Source organism: Azolla caroliniana, unplaced genomic scaffold (assembly GCF_043228905.1).
Source record: "Azolla caroliniana isolate FFs.n. ecotype wild unplaced genomic scaffold, voAzoCaro1.0.p SCAF_2, whole genome shotgun sequence".
In the NCBI taxonomy this organism is placed as follows: domain Eukaryota; kingdom Viridiplantae; phylum Streptophyta; class Polypodiopsida; order Salviniales; family Salviniaceae; genus Azolla; species Azolla caroliniana.
The window spans coordinates 14,477,846-14,491,770 of NW_028230437.1; positions in this window are offsets into that span (position 1 = coordinate 14,477,846).

The window sequence follows — 13,925 nt, forward strand, 5'->3', positions numbered from 1 at the left end:
CTTTAGTATTCTATAAATAGATTTAATAACTATAACTGCTTTATTTGCACCTACCTTTATTAAAAGGTAAATCGTGCATTTTTAGAGTGCGTGAATATTTTGTAGAAAAACGCAAGCAACTAAAAAGTGACTCATGCACATCTAGCGTGCATGAGCACTATATTTAGCAAATAAAAGCAAGGATTAGAAAAGCATCACATGCATATTTAGTGTGCATGAACATATTAGAAAAAAAGCATGTAGCTATGCTTAGTCTCTCCCATCACTACATAAGGATGGGGAGCACAATGTAATAGTGTGTGAAATATTTGGGAAATTGGATATATTTCCTAAAACACCAATTAATAAAATATACTCGTGGGATTCACGAAGTTTAAGATAATCTATCTCTTTCAATCTAAATTCATATTCTTACATAAATATTGATTAATGTAATACTTGTGGGATTCACAAGGTTTGATCTCTTTTCTCAATCTACTCTAATCTATTCTAAATTATTTCAATTTATTACTACGATTTAGATAAACTAAAACAATTATACTTGTGGGATTCACAAGTTTCTATATCTCTTTCTTATAATCTATTCATATTCATAACTAGATTAGCCTCAAATTCTTCCTCCTCCTAGTCCAAAACCCCGGTGGTTCCCACCCGACTCACGCAAACGATCCGGAGCCGAAAGGCACGACACCGTTTTTCTTTGGTACGGTAAACCATCGGTTTGAATACGGGGCGCTCGACGGCTCGAGAATGCCCATCTCAACTTTCTGCTTCAACAGCTCCATCAACTTCGGGATGTGAGCTCTCGGAACCGGAATTGGCTTGAGATTCCACGGTACATGCGGTACCGTGAATATCACCATCGGCTCTACGATCGTCGGGTCTATGCACCCGATTTCCTCCGGTGAGAATGCGAAGGCTTTCCCGTGCCTTCCGAGCATTCTCCGAAACCGGTCTTCCTCCGCCGGTAGTAGGAACCCGCCCCCATCGATTTTGAGCTCCCGGAGCGTCTCGTTGGTGAAGGTGTGTCCTATGCAGGCCGGATCTCGTAAGCTGGGGTCCGATGCAACCCCTTTGATTCGCGACTCGCTGCCCTCCGGTAAGGGTACCGCGACTGGCCTTACCTTCCGGTCCACAGTCTTGTACTTGGTGCTTACTCGGGCCGTCCGATCCGACTCGAGCCCCCGACCAAAGTCCGCGATGACTTCGTACATCTCTTCGGAACATACCGGTATCGTCCGGTCTTCGTTAAGGTCTTCTTCGACTACCTTCCCCAGCATTCCCAAGGTGTCGTCGAAGGAGACCGCCTCCACGGCGCCACTGATTTCTTCGTCGGGGCCGAGGACTCCGCACGCCTTGAGTCGCTCCTCCCGTTTTCTCTCCTTGCCTCTAATCCTGGCTATGGTACAGCCTCCGTTTTCGGAGAACCAAAACCTCCTACCTATTGTACAAGTGTGGGGTTCGTCCGGGGTTCCCGGACTATCGCGGTCCCACGCCCTGATAGTCCTCTCTAAAAATCCTCGCGGCCATCGCCGCTGAGGGTTTTCCGATTTCGCTCATGGTTTGGGCATACGGTCATGAACTGGATAGAGTGTCGTCCGTCCTGGCTCTTCACACGCGCGTACGCCGAACCGTTATCCAGCACCTTCGTCTCCATGCGCGCTGCCGTGATATACGGTTCACCGAGAATCACCGGGTGTGAAGACGTCTCTTGCACGAAGAAGTGTTGATCGATTTCGACGTCGCCGATCTTTACCCGTACGTTCGGGCACGCAAAATGCAGCTCTTCCGTAGCACGCGTCGCCGCCCGTATCTTCCACCCGTGCTTGGTGTTGATCGGCCACTTTCCCTTCCTGTAGAACTCCATGGACATCATGTTGATTTCGGACCCATGGTCTACCAGCGCCACCACCGGCTCCGGACTGTCGCCGATCCTCACAGGTGTTTCTGTAGTTGCCCTGGCCCAATGTGGCCTCGCATAGTGGCTCTCGGCCAACTCGTCCTTCAGGGCTGAATCTTCCAAGTGCGTCGTCCGCACTTCCACTGACCTCTCCAGATCCGGCTCCGTCGAGAGCCTCTTCCGCTTCACCAAGTCGACAATGGAGTCGTGGAACTCCCTTTTGGCGATTCCAAGCACCTCCCGCAACGACAGTTCCACTTTGCTGTCAAGGATTCGTTCCTCGAGGACCTTCCGTAGGTTCGTCGTCCTCTCGATCTCGGTGCTCAGCCGGAACCCGGCCTGCTTCTTCCCATCCGGCACGCTTGGGTTGCCGGCATTGTTCGGTTTCGGACCGAACCGGGTCTCGTACCACTTCGAGGGACCGACCCCTCCGGCTCTTCCCGCTTGTTTGTCCTCTACCAGAACCTCGTAGTTCTGGCATGCGGCTTCCACGAAGCCTGTTTTCTCTTCGACCGGATCGTCCCACCCGGTAACCTCCTGGACCCTTTGCTCCGCGCGGTCGGCCTCTTCTTTCTGTTGGGATTTTTCGGTCCCTCCGGATGGGATGTCCGGAGATGAATGACGGCAAGCCCGGTTACGGTTACGGAACCGGATGAAGATACAGGTCCGGTGAGCGCACTCTCCGGATGATGAAGAATACCTGGTATGAAGCCGGATGAAGAGTACCCGGATACGGATCCGGATGATGAAGTACCCGGATACGGATCCGGATGATGAAGACCCCGGCTACGGAGCCGGATGACGAAGACCCGGCTACGGAGCCGGATGATGAATGTACCCGGAGAGAGATCCGGATGCGGGGACATATTTATAAATATGTTTGCCAAGAGCCCTTGAGGCTATATGTGTAAATAGTCCGAAAGTCATATGTGTATAAATATGACTTAGGGCAAACAGTTTTTGTTGCTGATTATTTTTTCTGTTTTCACTTAGAGAGAGTGAAGAGAGCAGCCGAGAGAGAGAGAGAGAGAGAGAGAGAGAGACGAGGAGGTCGTTGCCTCTGTGTATTACCGCCGCCTGTGCCGAAGATAGTGAGCTTAAGGTTGTTGCCTTGAAGCTTCACCATTGTACATCTCTGTTCATAGTGATAGTTGGAGTTTGAGGACTCCCGTGGTTTTTCCCATTTAGGGTTTTCCACGTAAAATATCCTGTGTACTCTTCTCTCTACTGTCTTAGTGTACTTTGTATTTCCTATTTTCTGTGAGTTAATCCTATTTGTCGGTTGTGGCCGAGCACTGTGTGCAACAAAGTAGTATCAGAGCGACGGTAACACAGAAAATGGAAGGCGGCGGCAGCGGGCAGCCGGGGATGATGGTGCTGAATGCGCAGAATTACGCCGACTGGAAGATCAAGATGGAGGATCTTCTTATTGTTCGGGACCTGTACGAACCGATTGACAGGTCGGAAATACCGAAGGGGGTACTTGAGTCGGAATGGAGGCTTCTGAACCGGAAAGCCGTTGCAACCATTCGGCAATACGTCGATGTAAGTGTTCTGCAACATGTGGCGAACGACACCAACGCATACGAGATGTGGCGGAAGCTGTCGGGCCTCTACGAGAGGAAGAATGCGTTGAACCGGACCTCCCTGATGAGGAAGATAGTGAACCTCAAGTACCGGGACGGCGAGAGTATGGTGGAACACGTAAGCACGTTCATGGGATTCGTGAACCAGCTTGCGGCGATCAAGTTCCCGCTGGAGGATGCAATGCAAGCCATCATTCTGATGTGTACATTGCCGGAAAGTTGGGAGAACTTGGTGGTGACTCTCAGCACCTCCTGCACCGAAGATAACTTGTCTTTACAAACGGTAAAGACAAGTATTTTGAACGAAGAAGCGCGTCGGAGAGATAAAGAACCGGCCTCCGACTCGAAGGCGCTGCTTACCGAATCGGATCGGGGAAGACAATGGAACCGGAGTCCGCAAAGACGGGAGAAGTCGGGGACCCGGTCGCAGTCAAGAGGAAGGCCCACATGCTTCCACTGTGGGAAGCCGGGGCACTTCCGGAAGAATTGTCGGCATTACCGAAAGGACAACGGAGCCGACGACACCGATTCGAAGAAGTCACCGGAGAGAAACGGTGCATACCGGGGAGCCACGGACCGGAGGGGTCCGGATCGGCGAGGGCAGGACCGGAAAGGAACGACGGCACTCGCGGCAAGTGAAGAGGAGATCATGCTCATTACCGAAGAGAGGGAGCTGAACCTTGCCGGTGAAGAGATGACCGGGGTGGTCGATTCCGGAGCATCGTTCCACCTGACCCCGGAGAAGAAATACTTCTCATCCTACACAGCCGGTGAGCATGGTTGTGTCCGGATGGGAAATGAAGGTACATGCCGGATTGCCGGCATAGGAGACGTGTGGTTAACAACCTCGACCGGATGCAAAATGCTGCTGAAGGATGTCCGACACGTTCCGGAGGTTCGATTGAACCTGATTTCGGCCGGGAGGCTAGACGATGAAGGCTACACAGGTAGCATCCGGAACGGTGTCATGAAGTTCAGCAAAGGAAGCCTGATAGTGGCTCGGGCCCGGAAGATCAACACGCTGTACCTGATGAATTCCCGGCTATGTCCGGAAGAGCTGAATGTGGCAGCCGACACTGCCGGTGAGCTATGGCACAAGAGACTGTGCCACATGAGCGAGAAGGGGATGAAGAGGCTTGCAGAAGACAACCTCATCCCAGTGAAGCATGTGCACCTGGAGAAGTGCACCGATTGCCTGGCCGGTAAGCAGAACCGAACCTCCTTCCACTCAAGGCCACCGACGAGACGTAGTGCACCATTGGAGTTGGTGCACACTGACGTGTGTCAAGTAGAAACGAAGTCACATGGCGGAGCCCAGTACTTCGTGACATTCATCGATGACCACAGCCGGAAGCTGTGGACGGCACCGTTGAAGACAAAGGACCAAGTATTGTCCGTCTTCAAAGAACTCCACGCGAGAGTGGAAAGAGAATCCGGCAAGAAGCTGAAAGCGATACGAGCGGATAACGGAGGGGAATACCGGGGGCAGTTCGCGGAGTACTGTCGCTCGAAGGGAATCCGGCTCGAGTTTACTGTGCCGAAGACGCCGGAACTAAACGGGCTGGCCGAGAGGATGAACCGGACCATAATGGAGAGGGTCCGGAGTATGCTGGCGCATGCGAAATTACCCAAGGGGTTTTGGGCTGGGGCAATGTCGACGGCGACATACGTGATTAACAGATCACCCTCAGTACCTTTGGACGGAGACACGCCGCAGAGAGTGTGGACCGGTAGGGAAGTGTCCTACCGGCATCTGAAGGTGTTCGGGTGTCTCGCATACGTGCATGTGGCAAAGGACCGGAGAGGAAAGCTAGATCCAAAGACCCGGCCATGCATATTCCTCGGTTACGGCGACGACGAGTTCGGCTACCGAGTATGGGACCCGGTCGACAAGAAGATATTCAGGAGTCGAGACATCATCTTCATGGAGGACAAGACACTCGCCGACTGGGAGTCGGAGAAGAAGATGAAGAGCTCCAAGTCGACCGGTGAGGATCAACTCTACGAGGAGCAGTCCCGACCGGCAAGGGACCGGTTAGCACTCGAAGATCCGGCCGAAGACGGTGAAGAAATAGAACCGGCCGAAGAAGATGAAAATGATACCGGAACCGGCCCCGATCCCGAAATGGATTCGGATGAAGAAGAATCGGAAGAACCGGTTACCGAAGCTCCGGAACGAAGATATCCTCTAAGAGAGAGAAGGGCCCCCCGGAGATTTCCGGAACCAGAGCACGTGCTGCTAACCGACGAGGGGGAGCCGGAGAGCTTTGAAGAAGCAAAGCATGACACCCAGAGCCGCAGGTGGTTGAGTGCCATGCAGGACGAGATGGATTCCCTGCATGAGAACCACACATATGAACTTGTGGAGTTGCCGAAAGGAAAACGGGCACTCCGTAACAAGTGGGTGTTCAAGCTGAAACCGGGAGATGCCGAAAACCCCCCGAGATACAAAGCCAGGATCGTGGTGAAGGGGTTTCAGCAGAAGAAGGGCGTCGACTTCGACGAGATATTTGCCCCGGTAGTGAAGATGACCTCCATCCGGACGGTGCTGAGCATAGCGGCAAGCATGGACCTCGAGGTAGAACAGATGGACGTGAAGACGGCATTCCTTCACGGTGACCTCGAAGAAGAGATCTACATGCAGCAACCGGAAGGATTCGAGAAGAAAGGAAAGGAGCACCTGGTATGCCGGTTGAAGAAGAGCCTTTACGGACTGAAGCAGGCTCCCCGGCAGTGGTACCGGAAGTTCGACTCCTTCATGACCGACGAAGGGTACCACAAGACGCAGTCTGACCACTGCGTGTTTGTGAAGAAGTTCGAAGGAGGAGACTTTCTAATACTCCTCCTGTACGTGGACGACATGTTGATCGTCGGACGGGACCAGGTCAAGATACGGATGCTGAAGAAGGCTCTTCACCGAACCTTCTCAATGAAGGACCTGGGTCCGGCGAGGCAAATACTAGGGATGCACATCATCCGGGACCGGAAGAAGAAGCAGTTGTGGCTGTCACAAGAGAAGTACGTGACAAAGGTGCTTCACCGGTTCAACATGTCGGAAGCAAGACCGGTCGGGTCAACCCTCCCGGCAAACTGCAAGTTGTCCAGCAAGCAAAGCCCCAAGACAAAGGCTGAGAAGGAGGACATGATGAAAGTACCATATGCCTCTGCCGTCGGGAGCTTGATGTACGCAATGGTGTGTACAAGACCGGACATAGGATATGCAGTCGGAGTGGTGAGCCGGTACATGAGCAATCCCGGCAAAGAGCACTGGAACGCGGTCAAGTGGATACTCCGATACCTAAAGGGTACGGCAAACGTGTGCCTCCGATTCGGCTCCGGTAAGCCCGAACTTGATGGCTTTACCGATTCGGATATGTCGGCTGATGCAGATACCAGCCGGTCCACATCAGGGTATGTGATGACGTATGCAGGGGGAGCTGTTTCGTGGCAGTCGAGGCTGCAGAAGACGGTTGCGTTGTCAACCACGGAGGCGGAGTACATGGCGGCTGTTGAAGCCGGCAAGGAAATAATATGGATGAAGGACTTCATTAGAGAGCTCGGTATCCGGCAGGAGGAGTATCGACTCTACTGCGACAGTCAGAGTGCCATCCACCTTGCGAAGAACGCGGCCTATCACTCCCGGACGAAGCACATCCAGCGAAGATATCACTGGATCCGGGAAAGGATAGAAGATCAGGAGTTCGTGCTGACGAAGATCCACATGGACGAGAACGGGTCGGATATGCTGACCAAGGTGCTCACACCCGACAAGCTGGAAGCATGCCGGAAGAGGATCGGATTGGAGAGACATCCCATGCCGAAGTGAAGGGGGAGTTTGTTGGGATTTTTCGGTCCCTCCGGATGGGATGTCCGGAGATGAATGACGGCAAGCCCGGTTACGGTTACGGAACCGGATGAAGATACAGGTCCGGTGAGCGCACTCTCCGGATGATGAAGAATACCCGGTATGAAGCCGGATGAAGAGTACCCGGATACGGATCCGGATGATGAAGTACCCGGATACGGATCCGGATGATGAAGACCCCGGCTACGGAGCCGGATGACGAAGACCCGGCTACGGAGCCGGATGATGAATGTACCCGGAGAGAGATCCGGATGCGGGGACATATTTATAAATATGTTTGCCAAGAGCCCTTGAGGCTATATGTGTAAATAGTCCGAAAGTCATATGTGTATAAATATGACTTAGGGCAAACAGTTTTTGTTGCTGATTATTTTTTCTGTTTTCACTTAGAGAGAGTGAAGAGAGCAGCCGAGAGAGAGAGAGAGAGAGAGAGAGACGAGGAGGTCGTTGCCTCTGTGTATTACCGCCGCCTGTGGCGAAGATAGTGAGCTTAAGGTTGTTGCCTTGAAGCTTCACCATTGTACATCTCTGTTCATAGTGATAGTTGGAGTTTGAGGACTCCCGTGGTTTTTCCCATTTAGGGTTTTCCACGTAAAATATCCTGTGTACTCTTCTCTCTACTGTCTTAGTGTACTTTGTATTTCCTATTTTCTGTGAGTTAATCCTATTTGTCGGTTGTGGCCGAGCACTGTGTGCAACACTTTCTTCAACCGCGCTTCGAAAAGGTTCTCCAACACCAGTGGCCAGAATCCGGAATCCTTCTCTTTACGGGCCTTGTCACCCCCGACCCGGATTCCCGCCGATGCCGCATAGTTCGCTGCCTCCGCGTGTCGTGCGGCGGCCTCCTCCATCAGTCGCTTCATTCCGCCATGCCCCGTATTCAGCTCCAAGGCTCTGCGGGTTTCGCTTGCATACACCCGTCCGTTCGAGAGGTACACTACGTTGGCTCTGAGCGCCCCAGCGAAATCCGCGCAGTCTTTCCGAATATGACCGGTCGCGTCACACCACATGCACCGTTGCAATGCAGGTGGCCTCCGGTCGCGGGGCGGTTCGCTACTGTCCCTTCGTGCCTGCGCGATCTGCAGGTCCCGCACCATTTGCGTTAACTCCTCCAGGGCCGCACCTCCGGAAGACCCTTTAACCTGGTCGTTCGAGGTCGACCCCTTCTCTAGCCAGGGTCGGGTCTCTTCCCTCCTTGCCGACGCCGATACCGACACCTCAGGTCTTCGTACTGGGGCCTTCGGGGCCCCGTCGCTCCACTCATGTCGTTTGTCAAAACGGCTGCAGACCCGTTTAACCACGGCCCAATCTGCCGTGAGCCCTTCGTCCGTCTCCAATAGGAGACCCACCTTTTCTCTGTCAAGCGCGTCCACCGACTTGACAAACAGTAGTACTCGACTCGTCTCCAGTATGGTCTGATCCAGCGTCGACAGCCGCGTGAACCGTTTTTCGAATTCCTGGAGGAGCGTCGTCGTGTTCCTCCCTTTTCCGGGGCTTTCAACCCATGCCATGAAGTCTCGTCTCGACAGCCGAAGTGAGTCGTCTAACCCGTATCTCTCGAGGATCCGCAGCTCGAACTCCTCCCATGTCTGGCAACCGGCCAGCACCTCGAGCACCTCCGCGTGGATGCTCGGTGCCACCACCCGAGGAAATCCGGACAGCCACCTGTCCGTCGGTATGTCCCTCATGATCATTTCGGCCCGGTAGGCCTCCAAATAGCTCGTGGCATCCTTCCCTCCGAACCGGCCTATAGTGCCAACGACCGACTCAATGGCTCTGTCGAGAGCACCCGTTCCCTCCCGAGCATTTACTAGCCGGTTGACAGCTACCGCCATAGCTTCGGCAAGCTCAGACCCTCTCATTATCACTCCTCTGCCGCCTGTTCACGTCGGGTTCACCAAAGATGTCGCGGTCTTCCGCGGGTACGTGTAGGAACAGAGGCGGGACCACGGGGGTCTCGAACCAAGGAGAGAGTGAGAGTGAGAACGAAGAAGATGGAGGAGAAGAGCAGGCCGGTGTGTATTCGTGTGTGTGTGTGTGTGTGAAAGACCGACTGCACAAGAGACGAGGGAGACAACAAGAGCAAGAAAGGACGAGACTGCTAGACTTCAATTAAACAGAGAATACAAACTGTCATTTACAACCGGCACGCCGGTAAGGGTCCCAACATGGGTCCCACTCACGCACCCACAGGAGCAGAATGTCACAGAAGAGGAGTGTCTTTGCCGGAAGCACACGGGCTGTCCACGGAGCAGAGACAGCGAACTCCCGACGGATCACGACCTCTGCGCCCAAATCCGCGACCTCGAAGCAGCAGCAGAACAGGGAGCCTCTGCCGGAAGCACTCGGGCTTCCCACGCAGTAGAAACGACGAATCCCCAGGCTCTGCAGCGTCCGACGATCTTCTCTCCAGGAAAGAAGAGCCTCTTCGCAGTTCGACAGCACTTCGTCCTCGCCAAGTCGCGATACCTTCTTCTTCCCCGTCCTCCTCCTTTTATATGTCCAGACGGAGCCGTTCGGCATTAAATTTCTACCTACCGTATCTAACCACTTCGATCCTCCTAGGTACCTAATCCCTCTCTATGTACAACTTGGCGCGCACACGCGTGAAGAGCCGGTTCCCACGCCTTGGTGCCCCAATTCCACCCTTGGACGGTTTTCTTCACGACAGCGCTCTGATACCATGTAGAAAGTAGCGTGCGGAAGCAAGTATGAAGACAGAACAGAAGGAAGAACACTCAGGTTTAATGGAGAGCTTGAGCTTACGCAGTATACGCGGGAGAGACAGAGAGAGTGAGAGAGAAGACAAAAAATATATAACAGAAGTACACAATCTCTATTCAGCACTCTATACATATGTGTGTTCAATGAACACTTTTATACAAGTCCTAGAAGGACTGACCGAAGTACTGACAGTACTTCAATGCTCATTAAGTGCTCCTACACTAACTCCCAAATATATTCCTCACGGAATATCTTTCCTAACGACCTCCCGGTTTACGCACTCGGCCTAACCGATCGGTCCCAACCGATCCGGTCCTCGGCTTCTTCAACCGATCCGGCCGATGTTGAGCTTGTCTCTCAACAATACGCGATTTGGAAGTGACCATCGGGGGTCACACATTTTGCATTTCCGCAATTATAGTTCTCCAGCTACAAGCTCAGGGGGCTTACCCACTATTGTTAGGATGGCCCTGGTTAAAAACGGCACACATAAAGCAAAACTGGAGGAAGAACATAATTACGTTCCGGCGTGGAAAAGCGAAAGTACGAGTACCGACTCAACCACGATCCGGTACTGGCAAGGAATCAACACCGCTATATGCGGAATCTGTTAACATGTTGGAAGGATTGGCGGACGAAGAGGTCGATCAATACTTACAGGAAAATCCGAAGATCGTACCTTTGTTCGAGATTGATGTAGCTGAAGCAGTATCACCGCTTGTGATCACGGTGCAGTCGTTCAAAATTCTCCGTCTTCTACTTCAGCTTTCGGTTTATTTGGCGTCGGGTGTGGTCTTCCCGGTCTTTCTGCTGCCCGAGTTCTTCTTTGAGCCGCTCGATTTCGGTTTCCGCCAATCGCCGAAGCTTATCCTTCTCTTGTAGGATCTTCTCCTTTTCTTCCGTGAACCGGTCATTTAATTGGCAGCTTTTCCGAAGGTTTTCTTTGATTCTTCGTTTCTCCTCCTCCTCTGCCTTCTTCTGCTCTCGTTCTCTAGCCCTCAAGGCCTCCTAGGCTTCTAACTCCTCCCTGAGAGTAGAGAGTTCTTGCTCCCGTGTAATACTTGTGTCTGGTGCTGTGGGAGCTACCGACGTATTATTTATTTGTTTAGTCACTGGTGCCACCTGTTCTGGTCCTATCGGCCCTAGACTGACCTGTCTAGCCACGTCTGCTTTGGCCTTCTCAACTTCTTTCTCCATGCTCTGGATCCTTGACCGGGCCTTCTCGAGTTCTTTGGTTGTGGCGAACAACCGATCCCATTGTGCTCTCTCTTGCACTTCAATTTGGCTTACAACCCCGGCCACCTGCTCTCCGATCCATCGCAGCCATTGACTGCCGATGCCTTGTTGCCTTGCCAGTTCCGGTGGCGGTGTTGGCTCTGCTCTCACCACAACCCCTTGTTGTATTGTTGTCTCTAGCAGAAACTCCTTCTCTTGTTGTGCCTGTCGACCCGGTGAGATTGGTACTTCTATTACCATTACTAGCCAAACAAGCACAGATTCCTTCCTTGGCTTTGGTTCCTCAGAGCGGGGTGTCGGTGTGTTGTCCTTTACCGGACCCGATTCGTCGTCCTTCTGCTCTGCGTCGCTTCTCTTCTGGCAATGTAGGAGAATGTCAGCCGGTTCTTCCTCTACCTCCTCCTCTTGGGTTCCAATGTGTATCCCTTGAGCCAAGTTAGGCAGCTCTTGCTCTTGCCAGCACAATTTGATTTTAAGAGGCCTAACCGGTTGCTCTACCGGTGCCTCTGTCTCCGCCTGTTGCTTCTGACTGGGCTGCTCCTTTTCTTTCTATGATGAACCTCCCTCTGTCCAACCGGGAGTGTGCTTGGCAAGGAGTTGTTGCCGCTTCGAGGGCTTGTTTGGCGTCGTATAAGCCGTTCGGCCCTGCTTCTTTGTTGTTAATGTCGGCACCGACGGTACCAGGAGAGTGAGCCATTGAGCAATTGTTGTCCACACCTTCTTGCCGTCTACCAACGATTGTATGGATGCTTGCCAACAATCAGCGATGATTACCAGCCAATCCACCTTTACCCCTTCATATGTGGCGATGATGAATCTGGCTTTGTTCTTTGGCATTGCCGAGGTTCGGGGGTGCACGAACCCATACTCGTGGAGCACACGAGGTACTTCTTGGAACAAGGCGTCGTCACCGCCTTGTGTTCGGTACGCTTTGCTGGCCAGGGAGTACTCACCGAAGAGCTTCTTCATCATCTCCGGGGAAGGATTCTCAATGGAGTAGATCCCTCCCTCCGGCAATCCGATGAAGGCGCGGATAGCCTCCTCTGTGATTACTTCTAGCTCGATCTTCTTCGCGACTTTTTCCGCTTCTTCGTGCGGAGGTGCCTCTGCTATCCATAGGAAGCCCTCCAAGCCATGTTGAGTGAACCATTTCTTGGCAGTCTCGTAATGCGCCATGGGCTCCAGCATGTCGTCTGTTTCGGTGGTGGTGGAGAGCTTTGGTGTGCCTATGGTAGCTTCTTGCATTCGCCTAATCACCCGTATCCGCCTTTGTGTGCTAAGTTCTCTGTGTTCGCAAAATGAGAGAGACTCTGTTATGCAGAGGTTTTGTGTTCCCATCTTTGTCACCTTTTCTCGATTCCCGCGTATGCACGTTGTATGCTTTAATAGTGGCTGTGTGACGCGTGGTGTGCTTTAAATGGCTAACGTCACACCGTTTCGAGGTGTCCGTTCATTTTTTTAATGGCCTTCTTTCCATTCATTCCCCATAAGGGGGGTTAAATAGTTACACAAGGGTAGATACACAAGGGTGCAAGTCCCCTTGGGCATTCACACCTAGTCACTCACTCACACCTCTTTGTATCCACCACACTCACACTTACATTCACACTCATAATTGTATAACATTACACATACATTACATCTTTCACCCTCACTTATCAATCACCCGTACATCTCGTACGGTAACATTGACAATGCATCTAATCGTGTTAGCTTGGGTCACATTCTAGAGACTAAATTCCCAAGTCTTGTATGGACTCCTTGTGCATCACATTGTCTAGATTTATTGCTAGAGGAAATTGGGAAGTTGTCTTGGGTTTGTCAAGTGCACAAGAGAGCAAATTATGTGGTTAAACTATTCACCAAGAAAAGGAATGCGCGAAAAAATTTCAACAACTATTCGTCTCTTCTACTTCTTAGGCCAAGTGCCACTTGATTTGGCTACATTCTTATTGTCCTTGAGAGGCTTGCAAGAGTTTGGAGAGCCCTTGAACAAAAATTTGGTTACTAACTATTGGGAGGATTGGAGTGACCCCAAAAAGGCAGATGCTCTCAACGTGAATTTCTATGTAGTATGTACAATTGCTATTGATTGCATCTTTTTCATTTCTTTGAATCATTGTTATCATCTATGTTATGCATATTTCCAGTAACTGATTTCTATATTATGCAGATATTTATGTTAACGCAGATATAAAGAGGTTTTGGAATGCTTTGATTGTCGTTGGTCATGGTTCAAAAAGCCAATTCATATTGTTGCACATATTTTGCATCCTTTATGGAAGCCCAAAGATAAACCAATAGTTATGAATGCAGAGATGACAGATGGATGGCTTGGCTATATTCAAAAGGTATATTCTATAGATGAATGTGAAATCTTACAAGATCAATTTGACATGTATAAAAATGGCGTGGGCTGATTTAGCAATGAACTATCAAAATCACACATTGCAATATGTAAACCTGTCTCATGGTGGGAAAGATATGGGGACAATGTGCCTTTACTACAATCATTAGCTTGTAGAGTATTGTCTCAGGTATTATAGTTTTTTATTTATTGTTTCAATGTTATTAATCTTCTACAATGACATATGTTCATGTTGTTTGTTGAATA